General features: G+C 41.6%; 1 long non-coding RNA gene across 2 annotated transcripts; it reads right to left on the bottom strand.

Moving 5' to 3' along the window:
• Positions 1 to 6,369: 6,369 nt before the first annotated feature.
• LOC121676737 lies at positions 6,370 to 18,446 on the bottom strand. Of its 2 annotated transcripts, none has more exons than XR_006020570.1 (3): positions 16,400 to 18,446; positions 6,843 to 6,961; positions 6,370 to 6,772 (listed from the first exon to the last, which is right to left on the bottom strand). It is a non-coding gene; the product is annotated as an uncharacterized LOC121676737 (long non-coding RNA). The 2 variants fall into 2 exon arrangements; XR_006020571.1 differs by lacking the exon at positions 16,400 to 18,446 and adding an exon at positions 12,947 to 13,372.
• Positions 18,447 to 18,581: the final 135 nt, after the last annotated feature.

The raw sequence follows: 18,581 nt of genomic DNA, 5'->3' as shown, positions 1-18,581 counted from the left end.
CTGTAGGCTGGAGAACTTCACCAGCTAGTTTTCTGCAAGCCTCTCATACTTGAATTGCAGAAGTGTATTAATTAAGCTAACTTTGGTCAAACTGTCTTATTGCTTAGTTATCCTTGCACAAGGAAGGTGTGGTTTTATCAGGGGAAAAGTTATTTAATGTGTTTGGAATGAAAAATGCAGTAGATACATTCTCCCTCCTGCAAAGGGACAAACTATGAAACTCAATTAAATTTAGTAAAATTGTACACCGTTGGTATAAGGATTTAGAAATCTAAATTAAAGATTTCCCTTTAGTACTCAATATTACTACTACTATCTTTTTTTTTAACCCACCCAAATGTTAATGGTCTCATAAATTACGCAACACACACTCTGAGTACATCCAAATTTTTTTTTTGTTTATGTGAAATAAAAATAATAATGAATTCATTAACTGTCTGCATTGATATCAGTCAGGGACAGTTAATTAAGTAGTTTATAAATTCACCATTGAACAAAATGTTCCTGTAGGTTACAAATAAATGAAATGTAATATTAATTCCTGTGTTTAGGGATTAGAATCAAGGATTCCTGCAGCATGGTGGAGGTTATCAAATGAAACCACAGAAGAGAAAACAGAGGATACCAAGACCACAGGAAACCCATTAGACCCAAGTGTAATTATGAACTAAGTAATGTGGTCCTGGGATATTTCAGACAAAATGTTTCCACTAAAAATGGAACAATATTCATGGAAATGTGCATTGCTTCACCTAAATCTGAGGTATTTTGTATACAATTCTGGTCACTCGTTCAGAAGGGATGAATTCAGGATGCAAAAGCAGTGCAGATGACTGGCATGAGCCAAAGAACGTATAGGCTACCATACATGAAAATACAATAGGCTCACTTGTTTAACCTAATGAAGTGAAGGTCATTAGTGAAAATGGAATCAAGCATAACATCAGAAAGCTAAAATAACTTTTTCAGCTATTGGATAATGCTGACACTTGATGGAAATTGGAATTCTGATATTTGTACAATAATGTAGATTCTTAACCAGCAAAAAACCTCGTTTCTGAAACAGACAATTAGCGGAAATAGAAACTTAACTGCTTTACAGAGAGACACAACTAACTAGCGAGAGGGACTGTATGATACAGTTGTCTGCAACAGGAGAGACACAGACTTGATGATCCAAAATGTCTTTTTGAATTCTATCATCCTACCTAATAGGTACTAATCCTATAGGTATGGTATAACCTATAAGTTTAATGGGGTTCAGCCATCCATAGAACACTAGGCATCACCAATGTTTCAAGGATTGCAATAGCTGACAGGTACTACCACCTCAAAATCACTTTTTAATTTAAATCAAGAGCTGTCAGGCAAGTGTTACTCATGTTTACTCTTTTCCTGAAATCACCCTGGCTTGCTATGGCTACAGACATGCTGCCAGTAGTTGTCCCCGCTAAAAGCAGCTTCCAGTACATCGGTTACCCAGACTGTGCTGTGTGGGGTCTCATCCCTGCCCAGGCTCCTCTGCCGAGTGGTGCCCAGTGACAGCCCTGCTGCAAACTGCCTCACATTGAGCACAAGCACTCAGAGAGCATGGAACACGCAGTAAACCTAGAGGACTGTGGGAGAGACTAGCAGTGTTGAAGCAGCCAGGATTTGGAAATTTTGGCTTTCAGGAAGAGGCCAGTTTGTTAACATGAACTGTGAATCCTGGAGTGTTACAAGCCTGGTTTTTGACTTCAGCCTGTTTTCATCAAAGACCACCTTTCTGTTGAATGAGGTGGTCCCACCCAGGGGTCACTTTCTGGTCTATCTGCAACCTTGTCACCACATGGTGAAACTGCAGCTATTGTCTACTGAAGTTTTGCCCACCTCCAGCCATCGCCTGTCATTCCTTCTGCAATCTCATTAAGCCGTGTTTTGCATTGCTGACACCAGCGTTGCCAAAAAGCTCAGCTGGCTAAGGAGTCTGTGTTAGTAATGTGGCTGGCATTCTGCCTCCTGGAGCTGAGGTCACTTCTGAGCACTTCTGAGTCTCTGCTGGTCCACTCGGATGGATGGCCTAAAACTCTCTCCCTCTGTTTAGCTTCCCAGTGACGTAGCAGGCTTGCACTTGGACTATTGCACTGGCCTTGCTCCCTAGCAGTGATAATATCTATAACAGCTATTTTTCTTGCCTTGTAGCTTCTCTTCCCTAGCCAGCCACCTGAGCTGTTGAAATACTTCGTGATCCTGTGTTCCAATTCCACTTGAAAGCTCCAAGCAGCCCTGCAGACCATTCCACCTAATTCATGGAAACAACTCAGCTTTGATGGAAGATTTTACTTAAATTGTTTCAAATTTGGGTTAGAATGCTTCTTTTTCGGTTCCCTTGTGAAACACTCATCAGCCTCATTTATGCAGGTCTTTTCATTTCAGAGGCCAGAGATGTGAAGCACAAACTCTGCCTTCTCTTCACAGTCTATAAACAACAATTAACTGTCTAGGATGGAGTCCATTTCACTTCACCTCAGCCATTAAAAAGTCAGCCTAAGTCAATAATTTAGATTATCTCTATAATGGCTGGAAAAGGGAGATTTCTTTTAGAAGAAAAACCTTCACCTACACTGACACATGGGGAGGTCTTACCCTCTGGAGAGGTCTCTCTCCTCTGAATGCATATCTAGGACACCTAATACTCAGAAACAAAAGGTAGATGAGTCTGAAGATTGATGGTTTATGTCTTGACAGTATTTGTAAAAGAAACTAATTATTTCTGGCTCTTAAAAGCTAAGTAAAACTTTGTAGCCCATTTCAGAGAAGGTAAATAGAAGCACATAGAGAATATCTATCAAAAGACAGACAATCACTGTCAAAGTCACAAGATGAAGACAGGAGATCTTCAATCACAATCCTGTGCTAAGAGCATTAAACCCTGCCTCTTTCAACAAACAACTTTCTTCTTGTTGCCTGCAAACTTATCAACAGCAGTTTTACACGGATTATTAATTGCTTGTAGTGCCTTGCCTAGAAAAAAGTGGTCACACACAAAGGGTTTTCTGTCACTGGGTGGCCAGTCCATACCCCCTAACCCCTTCAAGCCAGCTTGAAGAGAGCAGTCAGGTTCCACATCCAGAGCAGTTCTAAGTGATACTTTACTGCTCTGGATTCAGTAAAATTCCAGTGGAGACATAGTCGTACCAGGAAAGTGTTGGTTTGATTTTTGGGTATTTTTCCCAGGAAAGAAGGGATATGAACAAAAGCAATCTTTCCTCTGATCGTAACTGTAGAAGGCTTGCCAGCTCCAAACATACTTTCTAGTGTAGAGCAGACCTCGAGCCTTCACAAGTATTATGTCACCTTCCATACATAAAAGTCAGACCTGTGAACCTTCAAGTTCTTAGGTTATGCAAGCCACTATGTGTGGATCTGTAATAATATACACATTCACACATATTTGAGTGTACCCAGAAGTATTTGCATGTGCACACACACAATTTTATCATTTTTAGGAGTAACTCCTGATTTTGAAATATTTGGTCTTACTAAGTACACAGCTCCCCAGAAATTTGTATGCACCTACAGGGGAACTCCAAAGATATATCTCTCACTTTATCATGCTGGACTTAGCCTTCTGAAAAGACTGACAAGATCAGGAAGGGAGAAGTATGGCTATAAAGCCAGGGTGAATAATTTGTGGTGCAATGTAGTTGTAAAATCACTGGGCAAATACCTACTGTATCTCTAATCCATTGAGCTGCTGAATGTGGAGTGCCTGTCATGGAGAAGCCCAGATGTGTCATACAAGAGGCTGCATGGGAGTCCACAATTCTTATTGCCAGCTTATCAGAAAGAGTCATAAGACAAAGGAATTGCTCTTTTTCAAATAGTTCAGTAGCTGAGAGCAGAAAATAGTGGGTTTGTTTGTGGTAAAGACAGCAGTACACCCTGCACTCACTCTGCTACTGTGCAGAAAATGTAAGAATGCAAAGCAATAGCATTTTAATTTCAGGTTGTAAATGCTACACTCTGCTCTTCATGCCCCACGCTTCATGCCGAAGAAAAGCTGCAGCATGCCAGACAGGAGCTCTTTTCAGTGAGCAGAAACAAAACTGAGGAAACTGGAAAACGACATTGGTGTACTGCATTTAAACTCCCTTCTTATGGTAAGCAACAGCCGCACCAGCAAGCCGCAAACAGAGAGACACCTTAATGGTCCAGGAAGTTCAGAGATCTTTGAGTTAAATATTGAGCAATGCAGGTGCAGGCTGCAGATGGGAGGTTTGGGTGTGAAAGCATGCCAAGTGCATAACAAAACTCGATTGAAGGAAGCCAGTACTAAGACCTCAGTCTGAATTCATTGCACATAGATGGCAGGAATTCCACAGATAGCCTGTGTGAAACAAGAGAGTTTTCAAGGTTCCTCAGTGTGAGAGCCACTGGCATAAAAAGGGACCTGCGGTGCTTTGCTCTCTCCCAATTACAGTTATCACTGGGCACACCCAAGGATATCTTATGCTAAATATGCAGGGACAAATAACTTCTTGGTGCAGCACAGCTGAAGTGACTGTATTCACAGAATCACTGTTTTTTCAAGATTTGTGTCTAATTACTTCAGAACTAAGAACTGAATATTTTGCTGGTCTTACCCCCTCATGCTACTTCATCTGTAAACTATAGGAGGTAAAAAAAGAGTTGACTCTCTTACACACAAAGCTGAGTGAAGAGAAACACTATCAAAGCAGGCCCTTGCATTTCCTTGGAACCATTGACATACTGGCATTTAGAATCTGGGCCATTGTTCATACAGTGGTTTTGATATATAAAGCCCTGTGCCTACACTAACTACTCCATTACTGCTGACATACTTAAAGAGACAGACTTTATGATTTATTCTTAATATCTTACATTCCTTTGCTTAGGTTCCAATTCTTCCTAACCTTTACAGCCAGCATTTTAAGTTTACACATTATTAATTATTATACCAGAAATATATGCAGTATATTAGGTTAGACACATACACAAGTCCTTGTAGAATGTAGGAGACTTCACAAAACTAAATTTCTCTCTCCTCAAGTGTCTTTGAAATTACTCCTAAACTTTTATTGCAACTTAAGGATGCAAATAGGATTTATGCATGAAATGGGCTGTTGCTGGCTGTTAGCACATGGGTGAATTTGGTCCAGTGGGTGTGTATGTTGATTTTTCACTCTAGAATTTCTGATCCCCCAGTTCTTCACTACTACCTGCCAAGATCGCTATTGTTAGGTTTGGTTTTTTGTACACCTGAAGAAAGATTTATAACCTTTGTGGTCAAAGTATTCCACATCTGATCCTTTTTCTATTTGCCTTTAACTCTCTTCCCCAGCCCTGTTCATAACTGCTTAATAAAGTTTAAATGGATTGATGATGTTTTTATTAATTATTCATGTAACTAAAAGCTAGTTTATTAACTGAGTAGGTCTTGGTTTCTGGAGTACTGGGGAAAGAGCATGTCACTGAGGACTTCTCTATGTTGATGGTGGCCATATAAGAGGTTCTAACTTTCTCAAGTGCTTATTTCTGAGAACTTTCAGCTCCAAAGGACTGGTGTTTGCAACAATTTTCTTTGGAAGATTTGAGAGTTTAAACATTTCAGACTTAGTGGCAAATTTTAAATCAAGTTAATAGACCTTTTTGAGAGAAACAATCATTTGTATTTTGAATTCTATAATTATTTCCCTAAGATAATAAAATTCAACTGTTTTGAAAATGAATGTTATTTTACCTGTCCTATTTTTCAAAATAGTATTTCCTTAAAGCTTGATAGCTTGACTCTTAAATTAAAACACCTTTTCTATTTTCACATTACATCTTAAATAACTGACATATTTTATGATCATCTCTGAAACCCAATAAGTCAAGCTCTGATTTGAGACTTCTGTATTATGAGTTTATAGTTCTTACTTGCCATAAGAAGACTCCAAAAAGAGATGAAACTTTGTGGCAGATTATAATGCTACAATTATATAATGTTTCTTTTGAAAAAGTCAAGTATTCAAGCATAGAAGAACAAAAAACCAAAAAGTTGAAAATTGCATTAAAAGTAAGAGCCATTAGTGTTATCCGAGAAAAATACATATATTCTGTACAAAACTGGAGACTCCACAAATCCCAAATTCTAAATTTTCAGCTATTCATTGAATACACACTTGACCAGTAGCAGTTTGTCCAGGCCTTTCATTAGAATTATGCACAATATATTGCCCTCTCCAGATGTACTCTGCCACTGCTTCATAAAGAGGAGACATGGCAGCAGGCACAATGGAAGAGGCCAAAGGAAGACTTTGGATACTTTTTGCCCCAAAGAGATGACAGAACAGATCTGATAACTGCAGAAATAAATACAGCATGTTTATGTAGAAAATATTTTATTTGTAAATAAAACTTTAATTTATTTAAGAAATTATGGTTCCGAATTTTTACAGCAGATTTTTATGATGGTATTTCTAAATAACTTCTACCAAAGGTGGAATTTCTTCACTGATGTGAATCTGCTTTTGCCATGCCTTACTGGTGAGGTTTTGCTGAAGCAGTTCCTTTGAGAGGTGCTCACTACAGGAATAATTTTGCTGTTCATAAGGGATCCAAAGAAGCCTGAGGAGAGCATGCCTTTATTGTAGACAGAGGAGAGTAAACTGAAAAGCCATCCTCATGTTCTCCTAATCTTGTTCTTCTTAGTCCCATGTGATTCAGACATCCCAGACAAACTCTTCAACATGCACATGAGCAGCAGTGCTCTCCCAGCACCAACACCCTTTAAAAGGCAGCCATTATTAACATTCCCACGACTCTTCCCACACCCATCCCTACTAAAACCCTCTTACCAAGCTTCTGAAAGCATCTTTGGATCTTTGGAAAGTGCCACATGGCTATGCCTGTTCCTCTTCCAGGTCAACTGTCTCCTCTCTAAAGATCTCTTCCTCTCTTCCATCTCTCTTGCATACTGTGAAAGGACATAGTAGGGAAAAGGATTTCATTGACAGTTTATATAGATCCAACAACCCATGTTTTGATGTGGCCCAGGAGAGGTAAAATCTAATTTCTGGATAGTTTTCAGTAACTTTTTCCTGGTTTGGGAACTGGTTTATTTCTGTTTAAATGTTACTATAGATACTGGAATTTAGCCTTACAAAGTTACATAACCCGCCTCTGCAGAGGCGAGGGTAAGGGTGTCTGGAGGGACATAACACCCTCCTGCGCAAATCTGACGCAGAGAACATTTGGTGCAAAAATGCTGGGAGGGAAAGGTACCCTTCACACCTCTCTCCAGGTCTGGGGGGCTGTGTGCCTGCCCTGAGGCCCATAAGGGACAAAACATGGCTGAACCATCTGGGAACGACTGGGTGAAACTAGTCATAGGACAGTCATAAGAAATATTGAAAGGCTAACAGCAGATTTTGTTCAGAGAGAGACAGCGACATGTACTAGCAGACGTTCCACAGCTTGGAAACAGGAATGAAGGTACATTGCATTTGTCTGGACTATTCAGGACAGTGATGTGCACAGAAACCAACAACTTTGGAAGAAGCTAAGCCTAGGCCCAGGGTGTCGGTGGTGTAGTTAGCACACCAGCTAACTAGCCCAAAAAGCAGAGCTAGTCAGTTGTTGTGTCATTGCTGTCTCTGTGCCCAAGATCTCTGGTGGTGGCTGGATAAGCACAGTTCAAAAATCACCAGTTTCCTCAGAGCAAACTCTGAGCAATGTTACCTAACCACGGTAATATGCTCATGGCATTTTTCTATTACTCATGAATATTTCTTTATCATATGGTAGGAAAAAAGAAGTTTCTAAACCAACTCATAAATTAATTTGGCTTTTTCACCATCATGTTCATAATTTAGGAAATTACTTAGGAAAAGTCCACTATCCTCAAAGCCCAGAAATTCTCTATTGCTCCACCAAATACAACTGAACTCCAAATGGACACCTGCATGTAAGAGGGGAAGGATGGTTCACTGCTTTCCCAATGTTTTCGACAAAGCGAGGTTCAGCTCTTGACCTCTTGAAACATTGAAGCCTAAGTCCGCACTTCCAAACTGAGATAGGCATTTGAACATTTAACAGAGTATCTACTGATTCAGACACTGTGATTTTCACCCTTCCCGACCCACACTACTAGTTTCCTGAAAACGGTGATCATGCTTCCCTATTTCACAGAGCTGCAGCAAAGAGAAATTCCCTTAGTGAGTATCTGATGCTTGTCATCAAAGTCTAAAGAAAAGGACTGAAGAAGAGCTGAAATGGAAATTCCCTGCATTCCAGGCATATAAAAAGCCCAAATGCCCAAATTAGTGTCCGTTGTAATCTTGCCTTTCTTGTAAACTGCTACAAATGCTCGCTTTACAACCAGTGCAGATGCTGCTGCTTCTTTAGTGAAACAGGGAGAGAGCCCAATGAGACAGAGACATCAGGCACAGCCATTTAGGACCAGAAGTAAGAGTTAATCAACATCACGTGGTAATATAGGCTAGCAGATTTTGTGAACAGAAGCCTTGTTTCAGCTTTCCCGCATATACCTGCTCCCCCAGTTTTATATCTCACAGCTCTATGTCACTGCCAATTATACTGATACCAGAGCTTTTAACCCATATGGAGCTTTTAATTAAATAAAGGCCATTTAGATACACTTCACAACCTATGAGTATAGTGCTGTACGTGAAAAAGTCTCCAACACCATTTGAAATAAGTATACACTTAAGTTAGTAGATTTTTCCCAAAGCATGTAGAACAGGTCAGATACAGGTCCACTGCATTTAAAAAACAGGGTTCATGTAAACACAAAGAGGGATAGTAAATGATCCACCACTGTGAAGGCAAGTAGGAGGTCCTGACTCCAGTGCTTGTAGTGCATAGATATATATATATATACAGACATTTCAATTCTATTTCCTCCTTCTGTTACCAAAAATAAAATAAAATAAAATAAAATAAAATCCTTAAAAAAAAACCCCACAAACCAACCAACCAAATTTTAAAAAGCCCAGTTTGCCTCGAGAAATGCCAACAGAGAACAATTTCTATGATGTATTGCCTCCCCTACTGTCCTGGGAGTTGGTTTTGGCTGGGATAGAGTTAATTTTTTTTCCTAATAGCTGGTACAGGGCTGGGGTTTGGATTTAGTATGAGAATAATGTTGATAACACACTGATGTTTTAGTTGTTGCTGAGCAGTTCTTACTCTAAGTCAAGGACTTTTCAGCTGCCCATCCTCTGCCAGCAAGGTGGTACATAAGAAGAACAGAGGGAGCATGGCCAGGACAGTTGGCCCAAAGTGGCCAAAGAGATATTCCATACCTCAGAGTGCCACACTCAGTATACAAACTGTGTGGGGGAGGGGTGAATTGCTGCTCAGGGATAGGCCTGGCATTCGTCAGCAGGTGATGAACAATTATAGTGTTCATCATTTGTGTTTCTTAGGTTTTATTTTGCTGTCTCTTCTTTTTGTTGCCTCCCTTTTCATTACAATTACTATAATATTATTATTATTATATTTTATTCCTATGATTAGGCTGTTCCTATCTCAACCCACAGGTTTTACCTTTTCCCCCCAATTCTTCTCCCCATCACGCTGGGGGCCAGGGCGCAGCAAGCAGCTGTGTCGTACCTTGTTACCAGCTGCAGCTGAACCATGGCTCCCAATTTTTGACAAACTGATTCCTTCAAAACTGTTTCGAGATACACACTGAAAACCCGAGGACTTAAAAAGAACCTGGTCTTTTTTGAAAACGTAATACTAGCATGAAGTGATGTAGATTAAGGAACAGAAATGGTGAGTTTTCCCTCAAAGCTTAGACTGGTAGATGTTTTTCTGGTGATTGTTTTATCAGATTAATGAAAAATTTTGAAAGTGTTTGGCAAAATATTCTGTACAAATGCTTTTCCTGTTGCAGTGGAGAAGCTATGAGAACAACTGAAAGACTTGCACATATTGTGAAATAGTTTCTTTACTTTCACATCATTTTAATGTCACTCACTTTCTTAATGAAATCCTGAACCATAAACTGAGCTGTGGACAGGATACCTATGTAGTAACCCCCCCTCCATGACTTTGGATGTTCTGAATGCCACATCCCCTTCTATCTGACTACCTTTTCTTTTACAATCCCATAGGATTTTGCTTGAATATAACTACTACTGGAGTATTTCAAACAAATTCAGGCCACTTTAACCAATCAGTTCAGTGTCGTTCTTTGCTCAGAAATGCCAGTGTGACCTTACTATTTGCTGAATCTGTAAATAAGTAATTATTTGGCTTACTTATTAAGGTTACACACCCTAGCTAGGATGAAAAACCAGACCTACAAGATAATCCTCACCTCAAGTTTCTGCTGGCTGTACTGTCTCAATATACCCATACTGTATAAGTGAAATTTCATCTAGCCTTCATACTGTAGTTGGACATGTGAGGTACAGGTGGTCAAAGCAATAGTCATCAAACAGGCATTTTCTCCCATTAATTTATGAGTATAGAATTTTGCTCTGCAGATAGAGACATATATTTTCCTTACTGCAGAAACTGTATTTCTAAGTATGTAATTAAAAATTTTCTGTCAAATAATTTTTCATTAAAATAGGTGGATCAATAATGGCATTATTAGCTATCTGTGTAGAAGGCAAAGAAATTAAATTTCATAGAAGAGGTATATATTTCACACTATAGTTGATATCACCCCTTAATCTTTTTTTTATATACACTGAAATTCTAAATATCATTGCCTTACAAAAGTAATTTCGAATATCATGAAAACAGAAGTTACATTAAAAAAAAATAGACATGCTGATAAAATTTTTTAAAACTTTTGAGATTATGTATTTTCCTAGAATTTTTTTTTTTTTGCTTTTAATACTTAGAACATGCAGTAAAATAAAAAATAATATTATTGCTGGTTAAAATAGGGAACAGCACTTGTTCTCAGCTTTTAACCAACAGATGCCATTCTTGCTGGAGCATATAGTACTACATACAGGTATGTAAGACAGTAGCCACTGGCTATTCCTTTACTTTGTTGTTAATGCCTGCATTATGATAATTTTAACTTGCAATTTGTTCTCATTCAGGTTTTCTTTCTAACAAGCACAACATTTTATACCTAGAAGTTGCCATGAACAGCCTGATTTTAAAGTATACATAATGATCCTTATCTTCCCCGAACAGTGGTACTTAATGCAGAAGCAAAGAATCACACGGTTGGTCAGACTGGAAAGGACCTCAGGAGGTGGTTTAGTCCAAACTCCTGTTCAGAACAGGTTCTGAGTTTAGAACGGATTTCTCTAGACTTTTTCCAGTCAGATCCTGAAAACCTTTCGAAAACATTTCAGAGCCTCTCTGGGCAACTTGTTCCAAAACTTCACAACAAAACAATGTTTATTCTCATTTTGGCTAGAATTCCCCTCCCCCACTCCCTCATTTTTAGGAAACCACTGTCTCCCATTTCCACAGTGTGCTCCTCAGTAATGTCCAATGCTCAGGAGGCTGCTCTTAGGTCTCCTGACAACATTTCTTCTCCAGGATGCCACAGCCTTTACTGAAATACTTTTTTTATACAGTGATATTTTTAACTTACACAAATCAACTAAAGATGGTAGCTAGTTCAAACTGGTCAGAGTCTGCAAAGGTCTTTCAAACAGCAAGAGAAGGAACCAATATTTTACCAATTTCAGTACATTCTTCAGTCAAATGCATTAAATTCTACATTTTGTCTGATAAGTCATTTCATGGCCTCACAATTCAGCAAAGAAATGTGCTAACTTTTCAGTAAGCATTCAATAACATTAGCATAAAAGAGGTACAACATTTTTTAGTTCTACATTAACTTTTCAAATCCTTCTAGTATATCTTTTTCATACAATACCAGCTTTGCAAGGAAAAAAAAAACCAAAACAACAAACCAAACCAAACATTGTTTCCCAAAATTGCATGCTTTTGGAGTTTGTTTTTAAATATTGAGCATTATGAGTCATTTGTGACTGTGGAAATTCCAGTAAGTCAATAGAGTTACATCAGACCTGAACTGGACTCTAATTCCTGACAGTATATCCTAAACTACACAGGCAAACCAAGTCCCCAAATGTGAAAGGAGTGTTAACATCCTCCATATTTTAAGACAATTGGCCAAATTAAACCCAAAATTGTTCCTCCATTCTTGCAGGACACATAAAAACCTGTGATCTCTGGATATATGAAACTGCCAAAGATCAATCTGTCTCCTACTCAAGTTATATAAAGCCATGCATAATAGAACACAACAAAACAGGGAAATAAATTCTTAAATTAAACAAAAAAACTCCTCAAGAAAATAGCTTAAAATGTATATATTTTCCCATCAGTCAAGCAAATAAGTAATAACTGAACGTCTAGCAGCTTTAACTATAGACTACTGCACTTAGATAGCCGTAACTATCTCCTGGAATATCCAAGACCTGGTTTTCCCCTAGGAGTAACCTGGCACTACTCCACTGAGCTGCTTAACTGAGCAAAGTCAAATGACTTTTACATGATATGGACTCTTAGTAGACATAAACAGACACATCTAAGTTACTTTTTGCACAGCAAAGTCAACTTTGATCTGTTAACAATTCCACTTTCTATCTAACTGATGCCTTATAAGATTTTCTGAGAATAGCAAAGAGCAGAATTACTTCCCTCAATTTCCCATCTACCATGGGTTGACCCTGGCTGGATGCCAGGCACCCACCAAAGCTGCTCTATCGTTCCCCTCCACAGCTGGACAAGGGAGAGAAAATACCACGAAGGGCTCATGAGTTAAGGACAGAGAGAGACCACTCACCAAATACTGTCATGGGCAAAACAGGCTTGAATTTTAGATGTTAACTGAATTTATTGTTAACAAAATCAGAGCAGGATAATGAGAAGTAACATAAGACCTTAAAAACACATTCCCTTACCCCTCCCTCCTTCCCAGCTCTACCTCCTCTCCCAGCAGCGCAGAGAGACAGGCAATGAAGATTACGAGTTCATCACACGTTGCTTCTGCCACTGCTCAGGGAAAGCAGTCCTTCCCCTGCTCCCTCCCACAGGAGACAGTTCTCCAGTGTTGAGTCCATCTCACAGGCAACAGTTCTCCACAGGCTGCTGCAACACAGGTCACTCTTCCACGGGGTGCAGTCCTTCTAGGACAGGCTGTTCTAGCGTGGGTCCCCCAAGGGGTTCCAAGTCCTACCAGCAAACCTGACCCAGCATGGGCTTCTCTCTCCATGGGTCTGCAGGTCCCTGCCAGGACCTTGCTCCAGGACAAGTCTCCCATGGGGGTCACAGCTTTGTCTCAGGCATCCACCTGCTCCAGTGTGGGACTCTTCCACGGGCTGCAGGTGGATCTCAGCATCCCCGTGGTCCTCCATGGGCTGCAGGGGCACAGCTGCTTCACCATGGTCTGCACCATGGGCTGCAGGGGAATCTCAGCTCCGGTGCCTGGAGCACCTCCTGCTCCTCCTGCTCCACTGACCTGGGTGTCTGCAGAGTTGTTCCTTTCACATATTCTTGCCCCACTCTTCTCTGGCCACAGTTACATCTGCACAATAACTTTCTTCCTTCTTAGATATGTTATCACAGAGTCGTTACTGCCATTTCTAATTGGCCCAGGCTTGGCCAGCAGCACGGCTGTCCTGGAGCCATTTGGCATTGGCTCTGCTGGACATGGGGGAAGCTTCTGGCAGCTTCTCACAGAAGCCACCTCTGTAGTCCCCCACTATCAAAACCTGGCCATGCAAACACAATACACCATCATTTCAAGACTTCCAGAGCATATTTTGGAACACAGAACAAATCATTATACAGTAAAAGTCAACAGAGTAACTCACTTCTTATCCATGTGTTTTCCATTGCTTTCTGTTGGGAAGGACCACTGAACATAGACTAAAAGCAACAAACCTTTTATAACCAAACCACTGACTGCATATATTTTTGCACAAGAGAAGAACCACATCATCTTTCTGTTTCCTGTTATATACTCTGAGGAGAGATTCCAGCCCCACTACTGAGGAAAAACATAATTAGAGAAATAAAGCTCAAGAACAGTATTAAGAGACAGGGCACCTAGACAAGATCATTCTCAATTATAACGTCATCCATCATCATAAGCTTGATGAAGATTTGGTCTCCAAACCCATCAATCTTCACACATACATATCTGCTCCTGCATCCAAAATTGTTGTTATTCTTTCTGCTATGAAAACTTCAAGTGTCTCTCAACTACATCTTGGACATCACTACTAAATTCAACCATCTTCCTACACTTCAAATAATGAAATTCAAGCTCAGCAGCCTTCAGTAGTCATTGCACCTGAAACAAAATCATGCCTGTTCTTAAAAACATCAACATATAACAAGAAATTGAACACACACAACATCCCAGTCCCCACATGTTTTCTCTGTAATTTTGATTGCTGCAGTGGGCTTGAGGGCTGGCCCTCAGAGGGCTGATTTTTGTTAAAAGCAGTCATGTGTGACTTGGTGGTTTTAACTAGAAAGAGCAGTCATCCATCCTTTCCTTGTGTGAGGCGGTGAACACAAAAGAACCTTGTTTTGTGGTGTTTGAAATTTGTTTCTGCACAAAATGTGTATTCATTTCAGGGATGAGGAACTACAGTAGTTGTCTTGGTCCAAGGGCCACAGGAAGGGACAGGGAGGAGGAGGAGGAACCTGGGCCAGGTCAGGCAGCAAGACTCATCATCCACGTGTGGGCAGGAGGGGGGCAGGGAGGGGTTCACACAGTAGCCACAGCCCTAGGCCCCATGCACCTCAATACCAGTTCTGCCCAAGCTCCTCCAGTGGTTTCCTCTTGTCCACACCTGGATGACAGAGCCAGGAAGCCTGGCTACTCACCCTTGCCTTGCCCTTCCTCCAAGCAAACAAGAAGGTCCCAATTATGCAGACATGCAGATTGACTCACAGGTTGCTCACGTGCTCAAGTGGCTACAAGATGAGAGCCCACCGTTACAACATGGGAAGTTTGAATGCAATGAAGGTGCATCTGACGTTGTGCTGAGAGCTTTTAAATACCTTCAAAGTCCTTTCCCATGGACCGCTGAATTGACACTAGCCACAAAACTCCCAGAACAGCATGGGAACCATCTGCCAGAAGACAAGGCTGAGTCACAGGATTCACAGGAGATGTCTATGCTATAGTCACAAGTGATGTGACTGCAATACTGTGTACATACAGCCAGGCAAGCTTTAAATTACCTGTCTTGGGCACTGGTAGTAGTCTGGCCATTGAGCTCAGGCCAGCCTAACCACTCAAGTATTTACCTAGCTTTTTGGGCATGTTTTCCAGCTACAAGGTCCACACTGCCACAGCTAGATTGTTACCAGTTCCCCAGCTGACTAGTTTTAAACCAGCTCAGGTATGTCTGTGACTGCAGCGCAAACATACCTAAGCTTTTAAGTCATTTAAGCTTCTATTCAAATTCATACTGCCTCAACGTCTACATTTCTAACAGCTTGGACTTAGAGCATGTATCCTCACCATACTGTGGAGATTAAACATTTGGGGTGCAATAAATTAATAGCATTTTAAGTGTGAAATTTATGGTTCTTCCAAAATGTGAACGGTGTTTAACAAAAGTAATGAATATTCCTGGCTATGTGATGACCTCTCACTCCTTCCTTCCAGAAGCTGTTCAGTGAGTACTAGATGTGTGAGGTGACTATCTGACCTGAAACTCTGCAGAACACAGTAAGTTTATACACAGATCTCCAAAACCTTAAAACATGTATCTGTAGACTAAGGAAAAAGCCCACTGATTGCAATGGACATTTTCCCTGCATAAATACCACTCACTGACTATACATCTATTACATTTTGTAACACAGAACAACTTGGAAGAAATGCCAGCTTAACAATTGTATTGCTTGGATCCAGCAAACTACTTCCAATTCACCTCATAACCTGAAGTTGAATTTAGGAATTAAAAAGTACACAGAATTCTTAAGTATTTCTTTTATTTTTTTTAACTGATTTTTGGGAAGCAGAATATGTCAGAAATGTGACAGAACAGTCACATTTATCACAGTGGCAATTTAGCTGAATGTAGTAAGAGTTCATTTTGACAAATAGCTGGATTTGGGCTTTTAACAGACATCTGAACATATTATACCCTTTCATTTAACATTTTAATACTGATTTGTTCACACCAGAGATCCATACGTTCCCCTCAACCCACTCTACATAACACCTCCTGTCTGCTTATATCAGAAAGTTGCACGTGCCAACACTCTTCCTAATGCTTGGGATTATGGATCCTCAAGGCCCCATCATGTTAAATGCTGCACCTTGTTGCAAGGGCTCATGGCAGGTGCTACAAACCAAAGGACACCCGAGCAGCATTATTCCTTTTTTTTTCAATACCAAGGACTTACATACCACTTTTCTTTCTTCCATTTTGAGACAGAAGCATTCTGTGGGGATGATGGTTAGAGCAGAGATGGAAGAGGTGTTGTGCTGGAAGATGTTAAGGGCTGCCATCAACCAGTCCTTTGATCTAGAAACACTTCCAGACCTGGTTAAAACTGCTGGGTCTGCTAACCAGATGGCAAGGACTCTCTCTTCTCCCAGCTTCTCCCTTCTGGTTTTTCAATTTCCACTAAAATCAGTAAGATTCTGCTCCCTTCAGAATTTGAACTTGCCAAAAAAGAACACAGGAAGGCAACAAAATTCTGAGAGGTGTACAATCAGTGCAAAAGCATCATTCTTGATCCTCCCTCTCCTCTTCCACTTCACAAGAAGACAGTAAAACTATACCAGATTAAAACAGGTTCACCTGACGCCAGAGCTAGATAATAGCAAGAAAACCAGTGACTTCACCAGGAGCAGCATGCTGGCTACTACTAAATATTTTGGCATTTCTCATTATTTGACATCAAAACAGTTCTGCCTCTGACCTAAGGGTTCCAGTTAGCTGTTTAACCTCTGCTAATTCCCAGAATAAAAGAACGCAAACTGGGACGTACCTACTTTATCTTGAGCATGTTCATGCAAGAAAACTACAGCAACTCCTTTTCACAGCCTTAATGAAGTATTTTATGCCCATGTGTGTAACACAGCATTCTGTTTATTTTACAGGCTTATAATAAAAAAATTGACACTATATGAGCTACATGATAGTATTTCAACAATACCTTGTTGTGACATGATATGGTGTAATTACTTAGCAGGAGATACTAAAATTTATTGTTATGTCACTGAGTCATACCCTTCAGGGCTTCAGATTGGTGTCTTAATTTGCTTTTTTAAAGCCATACAGACTAGCAAGTTAAGTCAGGGGATTTATTAAAACATCCTAGGAATAAAGACATAGACTGAACATGTGTGCACAGCTGTGTGTTTGAAAATACTTCCCCCATCCTTTCCCCTTCCTTCTTTGCTTTGCTTTTACTGCCTTATTGACTGGGTCAGTAAGAACCAAAGTGAACAGAAATTTCAACCCAAACATACAAAGAAACAGGTATGTTACATTAGGGTCCTATTAAGACAGTTATATACATAGACTGGTCCTGCAGAGCCAGAAATACTCAGCCCCTTCCACTGACTTTACCTACGAAACAAAGCATGTAAATGGAGACCTGCAGGATGACCTGTCCGTCCACATGAAGTATCGCAGGCTTTTCATCTGTCCACGCAATTAGCACTGGACAGGGCCTTGCCAAGCACAGCATTTGCCTCTTCCTTGGTCTCATGGTTAGGTACCATACATCAGTAAGGAGAGAATATGATTTTATACGGCACACTATAACCATTGTAAGCACACTACAGTGAACTGGCAGCAGCACTTTTCCCTAACCAGTGGAATTGATACAGTCAGCCAGGATACATTTTTTAAATTTTTTAAATTTTTTTTTTTTTAAAGTATTGCTCCCAGTGAAGTCCCTCGGTTATCTGGGGTTGTCAGTGCCTCCCATTTTATAGAGGGCGCGTACAGTGCACTTCGCTGAAAACTGTCTCGAGCAGCAAGCGCGGTCCCGGGGCAGAGCCAGCGCCCCGCCGCACCCCGCATCCCCCGTGCCGGGAGCGGCCCCGCAGCGCGGCCCCCCCTCGGGCAGCGCGGCCCCGCGCCGCTCCCCACTCCTGCCCCTCCCGCTGCGAGCGGAGCCCGGAGAAGGGGCGGGCTGGGTCACGCACACACACCTGCCCCGGGCGGGTGCCAGACGCAGGGCTGGGCAGGCAGGGGCGGCACGGGTGGGGGAGGGAGGGGATCGCCGCCTCTGGCGACGGGGGCCGAGTCGAGGGAAGCTGGCAGCGCCTCTCCCAGCCAGCCCCTTTCCTCCGGCGGCAGCGCACCCGGGGCACGACGGGCTGAGCACAGCCATAAAAACCACCCCGGCACGGGCCTCAGCAGCCGGCGGTCCCGGCGGGCGAGCCGCCAAGCCGGGGCGGAGCCGCGCCGACACCTCTGCCCCACGCCTGCCGCGCTCCGGCCCTCGCCCCGCCCGGCCCCGCCACCTCCCTCGGCGCGACGGGGCGCGGCGCAGGCAGCCCGCGGCGGCAGGGCCGGGGAGCGGTCGCCCCGCGCCCTTTCCCAGCCCCCGCTGGCGAAGCCAGCTCGGCG

The sequence above is a fragment of the Corvus kubaryi genome, unplaced genomic scaffold (genome assembly GCF_017639235.1).
Source record: "Corvus kubaryi isolate FWS band 111438036 unplaced genomic scaffold, C.kubaryi_AGA036_p1.0 split1-131, whole genome shotgun sequence".
Lineage (NCBI taxonomy): Eukaryota > Metazoa > Chordata > Aves > Passeriformes > Corvidae > Corvus > Corvus kubaryi.
This window is presented reverse-complemented; position numbering and strand designations above follow the sequence as displayed.